This window comes from Apium graveolens, chromosome 11 (assembly GCF_009905375.1).
Source record: "Apium graveolens cultivar Ventura chromosome 11, ASM990537v1, whole genome shotgun sequence".
In the NCBI taxonomy this organism is placed as follows: domain Eukaryota; kingdom Viridiplantae; phylum Streptophyta; class Magnoliopsida; order Apiales; family Apiaceae; genus Apium; species Apium graveolens.
In genome coordinates, this window is record NC_133657.1 from 75,723,460 (window position 1) to 75,741,477 (window position 18,018).

Below are 18,018 nucleotides of genomic sequence, written 5' to 3' on the forward strand. Positions count from 1 at the left end.
GGAGGGGTAGGCTCTGGTACTATGTGTGCTAGATGGACTACCAAAGGTACCGCAGGCGAAGGTACTTAGTGTACTCAGGAACTTGTGAAGTATGTGTATACCCGAAAATGGGACACGTAGCCCGAATGTGGCAAGGGTGATACCCGTGGGATGACGGTTTCATCCTTCTACTAGTAGAAAAGGTTACTATTTCCGAAGTTCGACTGATCATCGTATGCGGTGGCTCCAGTGAATGTCCAAACTCTTCCAATTGGAATTGAAACGCAATACCGTAACCCAAGCCTAGGTGCTGGGATTACTATTAAGGTATTCGCATGTTATTAAAACCCCCCTTAAAGAATTATTTTCGGAAGAAGGTGTGTAACACCAAGGAAAACTATTTTCGAATAAAACATATACATAATATATGATGTTATTATACAGTCATTTCCATACTGTACATTATTATGCTGAGCATTATAGCTCACAATTGTTTTCTTAAATTGACACAACACAACAGTGAATCAAGATGCCTGCCATGAGAACCACAGCCAGGAAACGGGTAGGAAATGGCCAGCTGTTCCGTAGATTATTTGGTGTTGTACCACAGGTAGTCAGAATAAGCTGGATTAGTTTTCAGTTGTTTATAGTTCGACTTATTTATAAGTATGGTTTATGTAAGATAAGAAACAAGAAACGTATATTTGGCCGGCGGACTAGCCTTACCTAAAGGTCACTCCCCGGTAAGATTAACTACTTTTGGATTGTAATAAATATCGCTTGATGGTTAACAATTACTCTAGTTATGATGGTTCGTTTCCAAGATAATAACCTGTAAGTGTGTGTGATAAGTGTGGGGTCGTGAAGCATGAGTATTTATATATGGTAGTGTGAGTTGTGTGAGTTTAGATGGCGTGGCTTCCGAGACTCCTGACCCCGGGTTTTGGGGCGCCACAGAAATGGTATCAGAGCCTTAGGTTATCAAATCTTGGAAACGATAGGACATAAAATACGTAGACATAAGAATAATAAAATAATCAATTAGAGCTCAAGTCGAGTTCGTCGTCGGGCTACACGGGTAGTCTTGACTGTTTTACCCTCAAGGGAATTCCAACTCTAAGTTAGTAACACCTTGCCTATTGTGTCAGGTACCAGTGGAGCCTAAGAGGGAGGTTGATCCCGTTGATGATGTCATGATTCCTGAGCGTGACCCTATTCCCGAGCCAGAGAGCCCACCCATTGATGATTCAGACGATGACCCTACTGAGGATGTCCTAGAGGAGGAGACTGAGCTTCCTGTCCCCGTAGCTAATGGCGTAGTATGGAGAGATGTAGAGATGTACCCTCACCAGGCTATTCGCTCTCCTACACCTCCCCCAGGGATCCAGAGCCCTATGTCCTATACTGATGATGATGAGGAGGAGGCGATACACGCACAATTCCATGAGGTCCATAACATATCCTCTAGTGACCCAGATTCACATCTACCACCACCGGCGACCATACATGTAGCCGTACATGACTGGATAGTGGGTCAACTTAACGCTGAGATCACTGCGGCATCTGCTCGCATTACGGAGTTATGCCAGGCACTGACAGCTGAGAGAGCCACCCGACTAGGATACCCAGGAGAGTTCAGAGCTGCTTCCCCAGTCATAGCCCGTAGGGAGATCGATGGGATCGAGCTCCGTACCAGGGTTCAGATGAGGATGACATCAGTGGGAGGATACATCCCGGTAGTGGATGCAGAGATGATGATTGCAGGAGCGATGAGGAGGGTGCATGACCTCACTCGCAGTGATAGTGACTAGGAGACTAGTGACTAGATATAGACCTTGAAGAAGGCTGGGTGACTTGTCACCAATTTTGATAGGATAGCTAGTAGTAGATAGCGTTCCTAGCCCTTCAGGGTACACGACTTATGTATTTTCATTTCAGTATACAGAACTGGTAGTGATAGATTGTAATCAGAAATGTACGAACTCGGCTAGTTGTTTCATCCCCAAGATATAAATGGGGGATCTTATTAATATATATCTAAGCAGTTATTAAGAAATGATGTCTATATTATTGTACTTTATAAAACCTGCTAGATAATAAATGACATGCTTACATATGAATAAAATAACCCAACTGTTATAATTATGTGACCAATTTTCTTTATCAGAACAATGTGACCCCGTAGAAGAGGAACCAGGGCACAGCCCGCAGAATCTGTTAACCAACAATGAGGTGACCCTGTATTAAATGAGGAAAGTGAAGAAGACCTAGACTATAATGAATATGATGAGGAAGAATATGTAGAAGAAGAGGCTGAGGATACCCATCAGGGAGGGAACCCCATGAATGAATTTATGGAACTGCTAAGAGCAAATCTGAACCAACAGCCTATTCCATCACAGCCCCATGCTGGCCAACAGACTGCAGCTACTGCCTTTAGAGCCTTCAAATCACTCAAACCCCCAGAGTTTCTAGGATCTTCCGACCCCGTTGAAGCACGGGCCTGGCTCAAAGAGATAGAAAAGTCCTTCGAGATACTAGGTGTCGAGGAATGACATAAGACCATTTTCGCTTCTTACATGCTGAAAGGAGAAGCTAACTACTGGTGGGAGTCCAAACAAAACCTAGAAACTGATGCTATGATTCCATGGGATAGATTTACCCGACTGTTCTTAGACAAGTACTTCCCTAGGTTTATGGAAACCCAGATGGAAATTAGGTTTCTAGAGTTGAAACAGGATAAGATGACCGTGGAAGAATATGAGGCCAAATTTACTGAGTTGTCTAGATTTGTGCCTGAGTTTGTGAATACCGAAGAAAAGAAAGCGCGAAGGTTTCAGCTTGGTTTGAAACAGGGGATACAGAACCGGGTAGCAGTGTTAGAGCTGGCAGTGAGCAGACTGTGAAGGAAAAGGAAAATAGAAAGAGGAAGATAGGAAGTCAAGGGATAGGAATCGGGAACAGGAGCCTTCCGAGCAGGTTTATCAGGGGAGCGGTGTCCCAACCTGTACGAGGCCCCGGATTCAGAAAGGCCCCTAGTGAGAGCGTTGGCTAAGGCGGCGGACAATCTAGGGCAACATTTCATAGCCAACCCCGTGCCCCGATACCAGAATGTCAAACCTGTAAGAAGAGACACCTTGGAATATGTACCCAGACAAGAGCCCCTCTGAGATGTTACCGGTGTGACCAAATCAGACACCTTGCCAACAGCTGCACCCGACCCAATGTAACGTGTTTCCAATGTGGAAAGGTAGGACACATGAAGAATGATTGCCCAATGTTGAAGCCCTCAGCCTCAGGAATTAGTAAAGCTGCATCCAACTGACCCCCAGCTGCTGTAATAACCCCCAAAATTTTGAACTTTTTGTAACCCTTGTGAATAGTGTTTTAGCTGAATGAGAAAACTTTTCATGCCACACTATGTACGGGTTCTATTATGGATATTCTAAGATTTTATTAGTACTCTATATGGTATATGAGTGTATGTAAAGATCGTCAAAATCCAATTCCGAACACTTTAATTTTTCCCGGAAATACACTAGATACGGAGAGAATTGAGTATAAGGTAACAGGATAAAAAGGATTTAAATTAAAGGATTATAATAGAGGATCATAAAAAGGAATATAATGTATTGTGAAAGGTTATGGGAACCTAAGTAATAAGATCCCGGGTATGATCCTTCAAACGATAAACGAAAACGAAAGTTAAGCGAACCGTATAACAGATCAGCGGTCATTAGGCAAACAATTAGGAAGTTAATCAAAGGGATTAGAGAGAGTGATGTCACCCAACCAATGAGAAGAGGACAAGGAGGGAAAGATGACATCACAACATGACATAGGCATGACATGGGAAGGAAGGAGATGTGGTGGATTTTTAACCACACAAAATCAAGGTTAAATTGGTAATTAACCAAAAACAAAACAAAACCAAATCAACCAAGCCAAATAATTCATTCTTCATCAAAACAAAAAGAAACCAAGGCATTATTCTTCAATTGCTCTCGGCTTTTTACTATTCCAAAGGCAAGAAATTTCAAAAATTCAAGATCCAAGCTTCCTAAATTGGTGAGTTAATTCCCTAATCATCCTTATGCATAGTTAGGGCTATATCATGAGTTTAAGCCATCAATTATTTCTCAATCTTCTTCATTAAATCAATGAAGAAGACAATGAATAGTGTTTTCAAGTTTTTAACTTGAAATTTTTCTTGTTTTCCTTTAAGATCCAAGCATCCCTAAGACTTCTCAAAGCTTCTTAAGGCTTCCTAGCTACTCCCACCACTTCAAGGAAGGTATATCATCTCCAAACCCTAGATTCCTATGTTTATTAAGATGATTTTGGTTATTATGGTGATATTGTAGCTTAATGTTTGTGGTTTAGAGTTTGGGTTGAAGTGGTATTGAAATGGAATGGTAAATCTTGTTGTTTTGGTTAAAAGAATGTAGTATAGTTAAATTCAAGCTTAGGCATAAGTATGAATGTTAAAAATTGAATTGATTGGGGCTGTTATGATGTGATAAGGATGGATGTTGGTTGTATGATTGATTTGAGGTTGAATTGGGATGGTTTTTGAATGGTTTAAAATTGGAAAATCGCGTAAACATAGCCGTCGTAACGTCCGATTTTCTTTAGACTGTTTTTGTGCATAACATTAGGACCCGAGAACCCCCTGCTAGATTATGACCATTGCCATGTCTAGATAGATCGTGTTACGAGCTTCGTTTTGATATGTAGTTCGTTCGATTCCGATGCACGGTTTAGGAGAAACGACCATTTCAAGTAACGGCATTTCGCGAACGAAACTTTTCCCCTCGCCTTACTTTGAAACATAGGTTAAAGATCAAAAAGGGTTAATTAATGTATGAAACATTTATGGTAAGTGTGTTAGGCAGTTGGTAAGACACTCGCGAAGGAATTGCCTTAAAACTCATAAAGGTTAATTTATTAAAAATGGTGGAGCCGAGGGTACCCGAGTGTCTTAAGAGAATCAATAAGTGCAAAACAAGCGTTAGAGTCTAAGTTAGTTAAAGTATAGATTTACAAGTGACTTTGGTTTAATTCCAACTTACTTGTTGTTTATAGGTTACCAGACTCGTCCCGAGCCTTTTATCACCCCAAGTCGCTCAGGCAAGTTTTCTACCCGTTATAACTGTTGTTGTGATGTATTTGTGTATATGCTCTTGCGTTAAATGTATATTTGTTATAGCAAATTCTTGCGATATATTGTAGCATGTTATATGGTACATATGCATGCCTGTGTCGTATTCTTACCATATATATCTGATTGGTTCAGTTGATAATACCTATGCTAGAGGATAGCGGTAATTTGCATATACCCTTATTATAGGGACCCAAAAGGTGAAAACATTTTCTAAAACCGGGAGTCGAGGATCCCGAGTAGATTTTGTATATATGTATATATATATATATATTTATATATATATGGTTATAGTTTTCAAAACTATTAATCGAATAAGGGTTATTCGATAACTTTATATTATTTGTTGAATATTATTTCGAATATTATTCGAGGGCTTATGACTCCTTTATATTATTCTTGAATATTACTTGGATATTCATTTGAGGATGTATGACTCCTTTATTTTATGAATATTATTTATAATATTCATTCGAGGTATTATGACTCCGCTTATTACTGAAATATATTCTTTATTTTATTAAAGAATAAGGTGTCAATAATCAAACTTATTTTCGATTATTCAAATAAAGATAGTACTTTTATATAAGTATATCTTTGGTTATTTAATATCCATTTCAAGTATAAGTTTTAATACTTCTACTTCGATTATTTTTATAAGGATTATCTTCATGAGAATATTATTTAAATAATAATATTCAGACATTTTCTAAATATATTGGGACTGATTTACTTCATTAAATCAGCATTACTCCAAACACTCTTTAAAGTGTTTTCGAGTCTTCAAAATGATTTTTAAAAGTTAGAGCGGATCCCAAAACTCATTTTTATATTTAAGATCTTCCTTTAAAAAGGGGATTTAAATACTCGCTAAAAACCTGAGGGATCCGGCTCTATGGTGTATTTTATATTCGCAACAAGGTTGCAGTTTTGGTAAATGAATTGATTACTTACCCAACGTTCGGGAAGTAAGTCCATCTATTGAGTCGGCATAAGCAACATGGGCTCAGTGGGCGTCCATGATAGTGTAAGTGGCTCAGTGGGAGTCCATCAAATGCATAAGTGGCTGAGTGGCAGTCCAGCATAAGGTCCTATTGTGACCAGGGTGATGACCAGTGGGGAATTCGTCCATCTACTAGTAGAAAAGGTTACTTATTGGTATCTTTGCCTGATCAGCAAGATATCTGGTTTATGCCAAAATTCTTTTCCTTTCCAAAATTCATTGGATATTTCAAACTCTGTTCATACTTTACATGACAGAGGTTTTCAGGAAGTGTATAAAGAAGATGTATATGTGGATATATATATATATATATCAGAACTTAATGAAGTATATCATAACTTCATTTCCTTTAATAATATTTCAAAGATTTAATCTATTCAAATCTTGTCTTGTAGTCTCATCTATGTGATGAACTGTTGAAAGCTCATTATACTTTGAACAGTGGTAGTTCAAGTAGCTTTATAAATGATATAAGTGTAGTGAAGTATCTGGTAACTTCATCCCTTGTTTTTACTTATATCTAGTAAGTAATTATCTTACACATGATAAAAGATTCTAGTAAGTATCCATTTAGATACTTATATTATTGTTATCACTATATATTATCTTGCGAGCTGTAAGGCTCACTCTTGCTTTATTTCTTCATCACACAACAACAGTTAGGAAAGATGGCCAGACTCCAGCAGACCCAGCGCAAGCGCGTGGGAAGCGTCCCGCGTCTTCCCGATGATGTTGTAGCTGCTATAGCTGCAGAGGTAGATCTATTGGTAGACCATGCACTCTACTTTTGAGAATCAATTATGTATAATTATAACTTGTGGCAGATAATGGCAATTAACTGTAAATTATCAAGTAATCATTTTGGGTTGTAATAACTTTTAAATTGTGGATTCAAAGACTTGTACTTATTTCAATTTCATCTCTGAGACTATAACGGGTTGTGGTGTGTGTTAGTGTGGGGTCACAGCATAAGGTTATTTATTATTAATTAAGTGAAGTGATATTGTGGAAAGAAAGACCGTGACGATCCGGATCCCTGACCCCGGATCTGGGGGTGTTACAGAAATGGTATCAGAGCTAAGCGTTATAAACCTCAGAGATGATGCGACGATATAATAATAAACTCACAAAGATAATAAGAACTCTTGCCAAGTTCATGGTCGGACTACTTAAAGTAGTGCTGACAGTTAAAACCCTTACGGGAACCCTTATAAGTATCATGATAGTAACTTAGCTCGTTTAATGTGTAGGCGCCTGAGATAGAGGACCCTGAGATGTTCGAGCGTGAGCATGATGAGGCACTGCTAGATGTTGAGGATCAGGAGGAGCCTGAGATGGAGGAGGATGAGGAGGACCCCTCAGAGGAGTCAGAGACGGAGGTCATTGCTATTTCAGATGAGGAGGACCCCTCAGAGGAGTCAGAGACAGAGGTCATTGCTATTCCAGAGGAGGAGGACCCGTATGAGGTCCCAGTAGCTGAGGAGCGTGTCGGACCTATGGTAGTGTATGCTGGTACCCCTTTACCCACACTTCCGGTGGTCAGAGCTCCTACCCCTCCACCACTATCTTGGATTCCCGATGATGACAGCTCAGAGACCCATACTTCCGAGCCTAGGCAGACCGAGGAGGCACCCTCAGCGGCTCCGGATTCACCACCTCTTGACCCTGCCCACAGGCAGTCTTCGTTAGCTCATGGATATGTTCAGGATGTTCTGAGGACCCGAGTGGCTGTTGCCGAGGCCCGACTGGATGAGGCCAGGAGGGAGTTGGATGCGGAGAGGGCGGGTAGGCGTACCCGAGCTTATGAGACTAGGGCTTCTATACCCCGATCCTTGAGGAGGGAGCTTACGGGGATAGAGCTCACGTCCCGAGCGAGACTCAGATCTCTCCAGGGGGACAGGCATGGTAGGATCTCCAGGCGGCAGGCCGACTATATTTTCCGTCGTGCGATGGAAAGGGTATGGGAGCTGACCCGCTCCGGTGTGTGATTCAGGATTGACGATAGAATAGTCTAGTTGTCTAGTTAGCCGAGGCCTTAGTAAGAGCCAATTTTTCGGGATAGTTGACTTGTATATAGCATCCCTTTTTCTGACTAGACAGATAGACTCTTGTGTATCACTTTTGGGACAGATGACTGTAGCACTGTTGTACTTTTGACCAGATCAAACTATGTATTTCTCGTATTATGTATATATTTGTTTCCTTTCGGTTCAGTTCCATAGTGACGGGATCACTGTTTTTATCATTATTATTACTGCACTTCGTATTAGAACTTTCATAAAATAATAGAATTGCGATATACGTTCTCCCCATTATAAGAGCTGTGCAAGGCACAATGTTGTATATGATTGTGACCTAACGTTGAATTTCCCAATAATTTTTTTTATTATCAGAATCATGCCGCCAAGAAAGATTGGAACTAGGGCGAACCCTGGATCTGAGGACCAGGGAAGCCATAACCAGGATGATAGGAACCAGGAACATAGTGAAGAGGAAGATGAGGATTATGTGGAATAGGATGACTCCCTGTATGAAGAGGAAGAGGAAACATATGATGTTGAGGGATTTGAGATAGAGGCTGAAGAAGGAGAAACTGAGGTTGAACAACCAGTACCAAACCCAGGCATGGATCCCATGGGCCAGTTCATGCAACTCCTAAGGGAGAATTTGGAACGTCAACCCAACCCACCCCCTCAAGGAAATAACAATACTGTGGCAAACTCTTTCAGGGCTTTTAAGTCCCTTAAGCCCCCTGAGTTCCACGGATCAGCCGACCCAGTTGAGGCAAGGGCATGGTTAAAGGAAATGGAGAAATCCTTTGAGATTTTGAGTACCGATGAGGCACAGAAGACTGTATTTGCTACCTACCTTCTGAAAGGAGAAGCTAACTACTGGTGGGAGGCCAAGAAAAATATGGAGACAGATGCTATTATAACCTGGGAGAGATTTAGTCAGTTGTTTCTGGGAAAGTATTTCCCGAGGTTTATGGAAAACCAGATGGAGCTCAAGTTCTTAGAGCTAAAGCAGAATAACTTGTCTGTAGCAGAGTACGAAGCAAAATTTACTGAGTTATCAAGGTTTGTGCCAGAATTTGTGAGCACCGAGGAAAAGAAAGCTAGGAGGTTTCAGCAGGGACTGAAACCGTGGATTCAGAATAGGGTAGCAATCCTTGAGCTTACGGACTATGCCACTCTGGTGCAAAAGGCAATGATTGTAGAAGTCGAAAGTGAACAGATACAGAAGGAAAGAGAGAAGAAAGGAATAAAGAGGAAAAGTATGAGCATGGGTGGAGGTTCCGCAGGAAGGAGCTTCCCAACTAGATTTAATCGAGGAGCAGTGTCCCTACCAGGAAGGAACACTGGGTTTAAGCGGCCAATGAGCGTGAGTGTGAGCCAGAGCGGCCAGAAGTCAAGAATATCCTATTCCAACCAGTCTCGACCCCCATTGCCAGCCTGTAACATATGTGGCTGGGGAGTGTAAAGGAAAGCCAGTAACCTGCTTTAAGTGCGGTCGGGAAGGTCACTATTCAACTAAGTGCCCTTCATCAACCCCTGCCGTCATTCCAACCACCACTTGTCATCAGTGTGGACGCCCAGGTCATTGGAAGAGGGAATGCCCAATGAACAAACCAGCAGCTTCGGGAGCAAGCAGGGCTGCTTCTAATAAGCCACCTACTGCAAGGACTTTCAACATGACAGTCCAGGATGCTATGAAAGATTCAGATGTGATAGCAGGTACCCTTTCTCTAAATTCAGTTAGTGCAAATGTTTTATTTGATTCGGGAGCAACTAAATCTTTTATATCAAAGGACCTTGCGCTTAAATTAAGACTTAAGGCTGAACCCTTGATAGAACCCTTACAAGTAGAAATAGCCAATCATGAAATTATTCATGTTAACCAGATTCACCCCGCCTGTGAGATAGGCATAGGGGAGCAATCCTTTAGTGTTGATCTGATTCCTTTTAAATTAGGGGAGTTTGATGTAATTTTGGGAATGGACTGGCTATCTAGCAATGATGTTCAGATAGACTGTAAAGGGAAGAAAGTTAAGCTAAATATCCCAGGGAAGAAAGAAGTTATATTTAGAGGAAAGAGGCAGACGCAGAGATTTTTGACCATGGCCCAGGCCAAAAGGATGCTACGAAAAGGAAATGAGGCCTACCTAGCCTATGTGGTGGACACGCAGAAGGAGGTGCCCAACTTACAAGATATTCCAGTAGTCAACGAATTTGAAGATGTATTCCCACAAGACCTTCCGGGATTACCCCCCGATAGAGTGATTGAATTTGCTATTGAGTTGGCCTCAGGGACGTCGCCAGTTTCAAAAGCACCTTAGCGGTTAGCCCCGTTAGAAATGAAGGAATTAGCTATCCAATTGAAGGAACTCTTGGATAAGGGTATGATAAGACCCAGTGTGTCTCCGTGGGGAGCACCAGTTTTATTTGTTAAGAAGAAAGATGGGAGCATGAGGCTGTGCATCGACTATCGAGAGTTGAACAAGCTAACCATAAAGAACAGGTACCCATTACCTAGAATAGACGATCTGTTCGACCAACTAAAGGATGCTGTTTATTTTTCCAAGATCGACCTGAGAACTGGATATCACCAACTAAAGATTAAACCCAAAGATATTTCTAAGACAACGTTCCGTACCAGATATGGGCATTATGAGTTCTTGGTAATGTCCTTTGGATTAACCAACGCCCCAGCGGCTTTCATGGATTTAATGAATAGAGTATTTAAGAAGTACTTGGACAAATGTGTGATAGTTTTTATCGATGATATTTTGATCTACTCAAGGACTGAGGCAGAACATGCAGAGCATTTGAGGATAGCTCTAGGAATACTCAGAGAGGAACAGTTATTTGCCAAATTCTCGAAGTGTGAATTCTGGCGGAATGAAGTACAGTTTTTAGGACATGTGATCAATAAAGAAGGAGTATTGGTCGACCCCTCCAAGATAGAGGCGGTCTTAAATTGGGAAAGTCCAAAAACACCCACAGAGGTAAGGAGTTTCATAGGATTGGCCGGCTACTATCGTAGATTTGTACAGGACTTTGCGAAGATCGCAGCCCCTTTGACCCGACTTACTCGTAAGACAGAGAAGTTTGAATGGACGGAGAAATGCGAGAACAGTTTTCAGGAATTAAAGAAAAGGTTGATAACGGCTCCGGTGTTGGCATTGCCGGACGGAAAAGGAGATTTTGTGATATATAGTGACGCATCGCACAAAGGATTAGGATGTGTGCTTATGCAGCACGGTAAAGTGATTGTGTATGCGTCGAGACAATTGAAGGAATACGAGGTTAGATATCCTACTCATGACCTTGAGCTCGCGGCAATAGTATTTGCCTTAAAAATTTGGAGGCACTACTTGTATGGAGAGAAGTGCGAGATTTTCACAGACCATAAAAGCCTCAAGTACATATTTACGCAGAAAGAGCTCAACATGCGCCAGAGGAGATGGTTAGAACTAATCAAGGACTATGATTGTGAGATTCTCTATCATCCAGGGAAAGCCAATGTGGTGGATGATGCCCTTAGTAGAAAGGAAAGACTCAGAATGATAACGACTTCGGAAGAATTGATAAGGGATTTTGAGAGAATGGAAATAGAAGTAAAGGTAACCGGAACCGGAACTGAAAAGCTTTTTGAGATCTCAATGCAGCCAGAGTTATTGGAAAAGATCAGATTGTGCCAAGAGAAAATAATGAATGAAGGCAGAGAGTCAATGACTAGAGAGGAGATCCATACGGAGAAAGATGATAAAGGGATAATGAGGTACTCCTACCGGATTTGGGTTCCGAATGTTCAAGAGCTTAAAGATGAGATTTTGGATGAAAGCCATAGTTCAAGGTATTCCATTCACCCGGGAAGTACCAAGATGTATAGGGATTTGAAGGAATATTACTGGTGGCCCAACATGAAGAGGGTCGTAGCAGAATGGGTAAACAAATGTTTGACTTGCCAAAGGGTAAAAGCAGAGCACTAGAGACCCAGTGGACTCTTACGACCCCTGGAGATTCCCGAATGGAAATGGGAACAGATAGCGATGGATTTTGTTGTAGGCTTGCCAAGGACGAAAGCCAATCACGACGCCATTTGGGTAATTATAGACCGACTGACAAAGTCAGCTCATTTTATTCCTATTAATGAGAGATACACAGTCGATAGACTGGTGGACATTTACCTTAAGGAAATAGTGACGCGATATGGAGTCCCAGCATCCATTGTCTCAGACCGAGACCCCAGGTTCAACTCCAGATTTTGGAGGAGCTTTCAGGAATGTGCGGGGACCAAGTTAAATATGAGTACCGCGTACCATCCCCAGACGGATGGACAGAGTGAAAGGACCATCCAGACACTAGAGGATATGTTGAGAGTCTGTGCAATAGACTTTAAAGGGAGTTGGGATGATCACTTGCCGTTGATCGAGTTTTCTTATAACAATAGCTTTCATGCTAGCATCGGAATGCCGGCTTATGAGGCCCTGTACGGAAGAAGGTGTCGATCTCCCTTATACTGGGATGAAGTAGGAGAGCGGAAGATGCTCGGACCCGAAGTGGTCCAAAGGACCAAAGATATAGTGGATCTTATCAGAGGGCGACTTGTAGCAGCCCAAGACAGACAGAAGAAATATGCAGACCTAGCCCGAAAGGACAAGGAATATGAAGTAGGGGACTTAGTACTGCTAAAGGTATCCCCTTGGAAGGGATTAATGAGGTTCGGAAGGAAAGGAAAACTAATCCCAAGATACATTGGACCTTTTGAGATATTAAGACGGATTGGAAAGTTAGCTTACGAGCTAGCCTTACCCCCTAACTTGCAACAAGTTCATAATGTGTTCCATGTGTCAATGCTAAGGAAGTATCATCGGGATGCCAGACACATAGCGGAGTACGAGCAGGTGGATATGCAGCCAGATCTAACTTACGTGGAGAAGCCAGTAAGGATTATAGATAAGAAGGAGCAGGTGCTTCGAAACAAAGTGATCAAGCTAGTCAGAGTGCTATGGCAGAATCATAATGTGGAAGAATCAACTTGGGAACTAGAGAGCGCAATGCTAGAAAAGTACCCCCATTTATTTTCTATTTGATTCCGGGACGGAATCCTTTTAAGGAGGGGAGACTGTAATAACCCCTAAAATTTTGAACTTTTTGTAACCCTTGTGAATAGTGTTTTAGCTGAATGAGAAAACTTTTCATGCCACACTATGTAGGGGTTCTATTATGGATATTCTGAGATTTTATTAGTACTCTATATGGTATATGAGTGTATGTAAAGATCGTCAGAATCCAATTCCGAACACTTTGATTTTTCCCGGAAATACACTAGATACGGAGATAATTGAGTATAAGGTAACAGGATAAAAAGGATTTAAATTAAAGGATTATAATAGAGGATCATAAAAAGGAATATAATGTATTGAGAAAGGTTATGGGAACCTAAGTAATAAGATCCCGGGTATGATCCTTCAAACGATAAACGAAAACGAAAGTTAAGCGAACCGTATAACAGATCAGCGGTCATTAGGCAAACAATTAGGAAGTTAATCAAAGGGATTAGAGAGAGTGATGTCACCCAACCAATGAGAAGAGGACAAGGAGGGAAAGATGACATCATAACATGACATAGGCATGACATGGGAAGGAAGGAGATGTGGTGGATTTTTAACCACACAAAATCAAGGTTAAATTGGTAATTAACCAAAAAAAAAACAAAACCAAATCAACCAAGCCAAATAATTCATTCTTCATCAAAACAAAAAGAAACCAAGGCATTATTCTTCAATTGCTCTCGACTTTTTACTATTCCAAAGGCAAGAAATTTCAAAAATTCAAGATCCAAGCTTCCTAAATTGGTGAGTTAATTCCCTAATCATCCTTATGCATAGTTAAGGCTATATCATGAGTTTAAGCCATCAATTCTTTCTCAATCTTCTTCATTAAATCAATGAAGAAGACAATGAATAGTGTTTTCAAGTTTTTAACTTGAAATTTTTCTTGTTTTCCTTTAAGATCCAAGCACCCCTAAGACTTCTCAAAGCTTCTTAAGGCTTCCTAGCTACTCCCACCACTTCAAGGAAGGTATATCATCTCCAAACCCTAGATTCCTATGTTTATTAAGATGATTTTGGTTATTATGGTGATATTGTAGCTTAATGTTTGTGGTTTAGAGTTTGGGTTGAAGTGGTATTGAAATGGAATGGTAAATCTTGTTATTTTGGTTAAAAGAATGTAGTATAGTTAAATTCAAGCTTAGGCATAAGTATGAATGTTAAAAATTGAATTGATTGGGGCTGTTATGATGTGATAAGGATGGATGTTGGTTGTATGATTGATTTGAGGTTGAATTGGGATGGTTTTGGAATGGTTTAAAATTGGGAAATCGCGTAAACATAGCCGTCGTAACGTCCGATTTTCTTTAGACTGTTTTTGTGCATAACATTAGGACCCGAGAACCCCCTGCTAGATTATGACCATTGCCATGTCTAAATAGCTCGTGTTATGAATTTCGTTTTGATATGTAGTTCGTTCGATTCCGATGCACGGTTTAGGAGAAACGACCGTTTCAAGTAACGGCGTTTCGCGAACGAAACTTTTCCCCCTCGCCTTACTTTGAAACATAGGTTAAAGACCAAAAAGGGTTAATTAATGTATGAAACATTTATGGTAAGTGTGTTAGGCAGTTGGTAAGACACTCGTGAAGGAATCGCCTTAAAACTCGTAAAGGTTAATTTATTAAAAATGGTGGAGCCGAGGGTACCCGAGTGACTTAAGAGAATCAATAAGCGCAAAACAAGCGTTAGAGTCTAAGTTAGTTAAAGTATAGATTTACAAGTGACTTTGGTTTAATTCCAACTTACTTGTTGTTTATAGGTTACCAGACTCGTCCCGAGCCTTTTATCACCCCAAGTCGCTCAGACAAGTTTTCTACCCGTTATAACTGTTGTTGTGATGTATTTGTGTATATGCTCTTGCGTTAAATGCATATTTGTTATAGCAAATTCTTGCGATATATTGTAGCATGTTATATGGTACATATGCATGCCTGTGTCGTATTCTTGCCATATATATCTGATTGGTTCAGTTGATAATACCTATGCTAGAGGATAGCGGTAATTTGCATATACCCTTATTATAGGGACCCAAAAGGTGAAAACATTTTCTAAAACCGGGAGTCGAGGATCCCGAGTAGATTTTGTATATATGTATATATATATATATATTTATATATATATATGGTTATAGTTTTCAAAACTATTAATCGAATAAGGGTTATTCGATAACTTTATATTATTTATTGAATATTATTTCGAATATTATTCGAGGGCTTATGACTCCTTTATATTATTATTGAATATTACTTGGATATTCATTTGAGGATGTATGACTCCTTTATTTTATGAATATTATTTATAATATTCATTCGAGGTATTATGACTCCGCTTATTACTGAAATATATTCTTTATTTTATTAAAGAATAAGGTGTCAATAATCAAACTTATTTTCGATTATTCAAATAAAGATAGTACTTTTATATTAGTATATCTTTGGTTATTTAATATCCATTTCAAGTATAAGTTTTAATACTTCTACTTCGATAATTTTTATAAGGATTATCTTTATGAGAATATTATTTAAATAATAATATTCAGACATTTTCTAAATATATTGGGACTGATTTACTTCATTAAATCAGCATTACTCCAAACACTCTTTAAAGTGTTTTCGAGTCTTCAAAATGATTTTTAAAAGTTAGAGCGGATCCCAAAACTCATTTTTATATTTAAGATCTTCCTTTAAAAAGGGGATTTAAATACTCGCTCAAAACCTGAGGGATTTGGCTCTATGGTGTATTTTATATTCGCAACAAGGTTGCAGTTTTGGTAAATGAATTGATTACTTACCCAACGTTCGGGAAGTAAGTCCATCTATTGAGTCGACATAAGCAACATGGGCTCAGTGGGCGTCCATGATAGTGTAAGTGGCTCAGTGGGAGTCCATCAAATGCATAAGTGGCTGAGTAGCAGTCCAGCATAAGGTCCTATTGCGACCAGGGTGATGACCAGTGGGGAATTCGTCCATCTACTAGTAGAAAAGGTTACTTATTGGTATCTTTGCCTGATCAGGAAGATATCTGGTTTATCCCAAAATTCTTTTCCTTTCCAAAATTCATTGGATGTTTCAAACTCTGTTCATACTTTACATGACAGAGGTTTTCAGGAAGTGTATAAAGAAGATGTATATGTGGATATATATATATATATCAGAACTTAATGAAGTATATCATAACTTCATTTCCTTTAATAATATTTCAAAGATTTAATCTATTCAAATCTTGTCTTGTAGTCTCATCTATGTGATGAACTGTTGAAAGCTCATTATACTTTGAACAGTGGTAGTTCAAGTAGCTTTATAAATGATATAAGTGTAGTGAAGTATCTGGTAACTTCATCCCTTGTTTTTACTTATATCTAGTAAGTAATTATCTTACACATGATAAAAGATTCTAGTAAGTATCCATTTAGATACTTATATTATTGTTATCACTATATATTATCTTGCGAGCTGTAAGGCTCACTCTTGCTTTATTTCTTCATCACACAACAACAGTTAGGAAAGATGGCCAGACTCCAGCAGACCCAGCGCAAGCGCGTGGGAAGCGTCCCGCGTCTTCCCGATGATGTTGTAGCTGCTATAGCTGCAGAGGTAGATCTATTGGTAGACCAGGCACTCTACTTTTGAGAATCAATTATGTATAATTATAACTTGTCGCAGATAATGGCAATTAACTATAAATTATCAAGTAATCATTTTGGGTTGTAATAACTTTTAAATTGTGGATTCAAAGACTTGTACTTATTTCAATTTCATCTCTGAGACTATAACGGGTTGTGGTGTGTGTTAGTGTGGGGTCACAACATAAGGTTATTTATTATTAATTAAGTGAAGTGATATTGTGGAAAGAAAGACCGTGACGATCCGGATCCCCGACCCCGGATCTGGGGGTGTTACAGCTGCTAGGACCTTCAACATGACTGTTCAGGATGTTGTCCGAAACACTAACGTGATAACAGGTACCCTTTTGTTAAATTCCGAACATGCAAATGTCCTATTTTGATTCTAGAGCAACCAAGTCTTTTATATCTCAAGATTTTGCTAAAAAGTTAAAACTTAATGCCATACCCTTACGTGAGATATTACGAGTGGAAATAGCAAACAGAGAAATAATCCCTGTAAATCAAGTACACCCTAAATGCAACTTAAAATTAGAAGGGAAGATCTTCGAGGTCGACCTAATCCCATTCGTGTTAGGAGAATTTGATGTAATCTTAGGGATGGATTGGTTATCCAGTAACGGAGCGCAAATAGATTGTGAACGGAAGAAAGTAAAGATAAGAGTGCAGAATGAAAAAGATGTAGTGTTTAGAGGTCAACGACAGAACCAGAAATTTCTAACCATGCTTCAGGAAAAAAGATTGTTAAGGAAAGGAAACGAGGCCTATTTGGCTTATGCGATAGATACCAAGAAGGAAGTCCCTAATATACAGGACATACCCGTAGTAAACAAATTCGAGGATGTGTTTCCAGAAAACTTACCAGGATTACCACCTGACCGAGAAATAGAGTTCGCTATAGAGTTAGCACCAGGAACGACACCAGTATCCGAGGCCCCATATAGACTAGCCCCAGTTGAGATGAAAGAACTAGCTTCTCAACTGCAAGACTTATTAGATAATGGAATGATAAGGCCCAGTGTGTCGCTATGGGGAGCGCCAGTACTGTTCGTAAAGAAAAAGGACGGCAGCATGAGATTATGTATAGACTATCGAGAGTTGAATAAGCTAACTATAAAGAATAGGTACCCTCT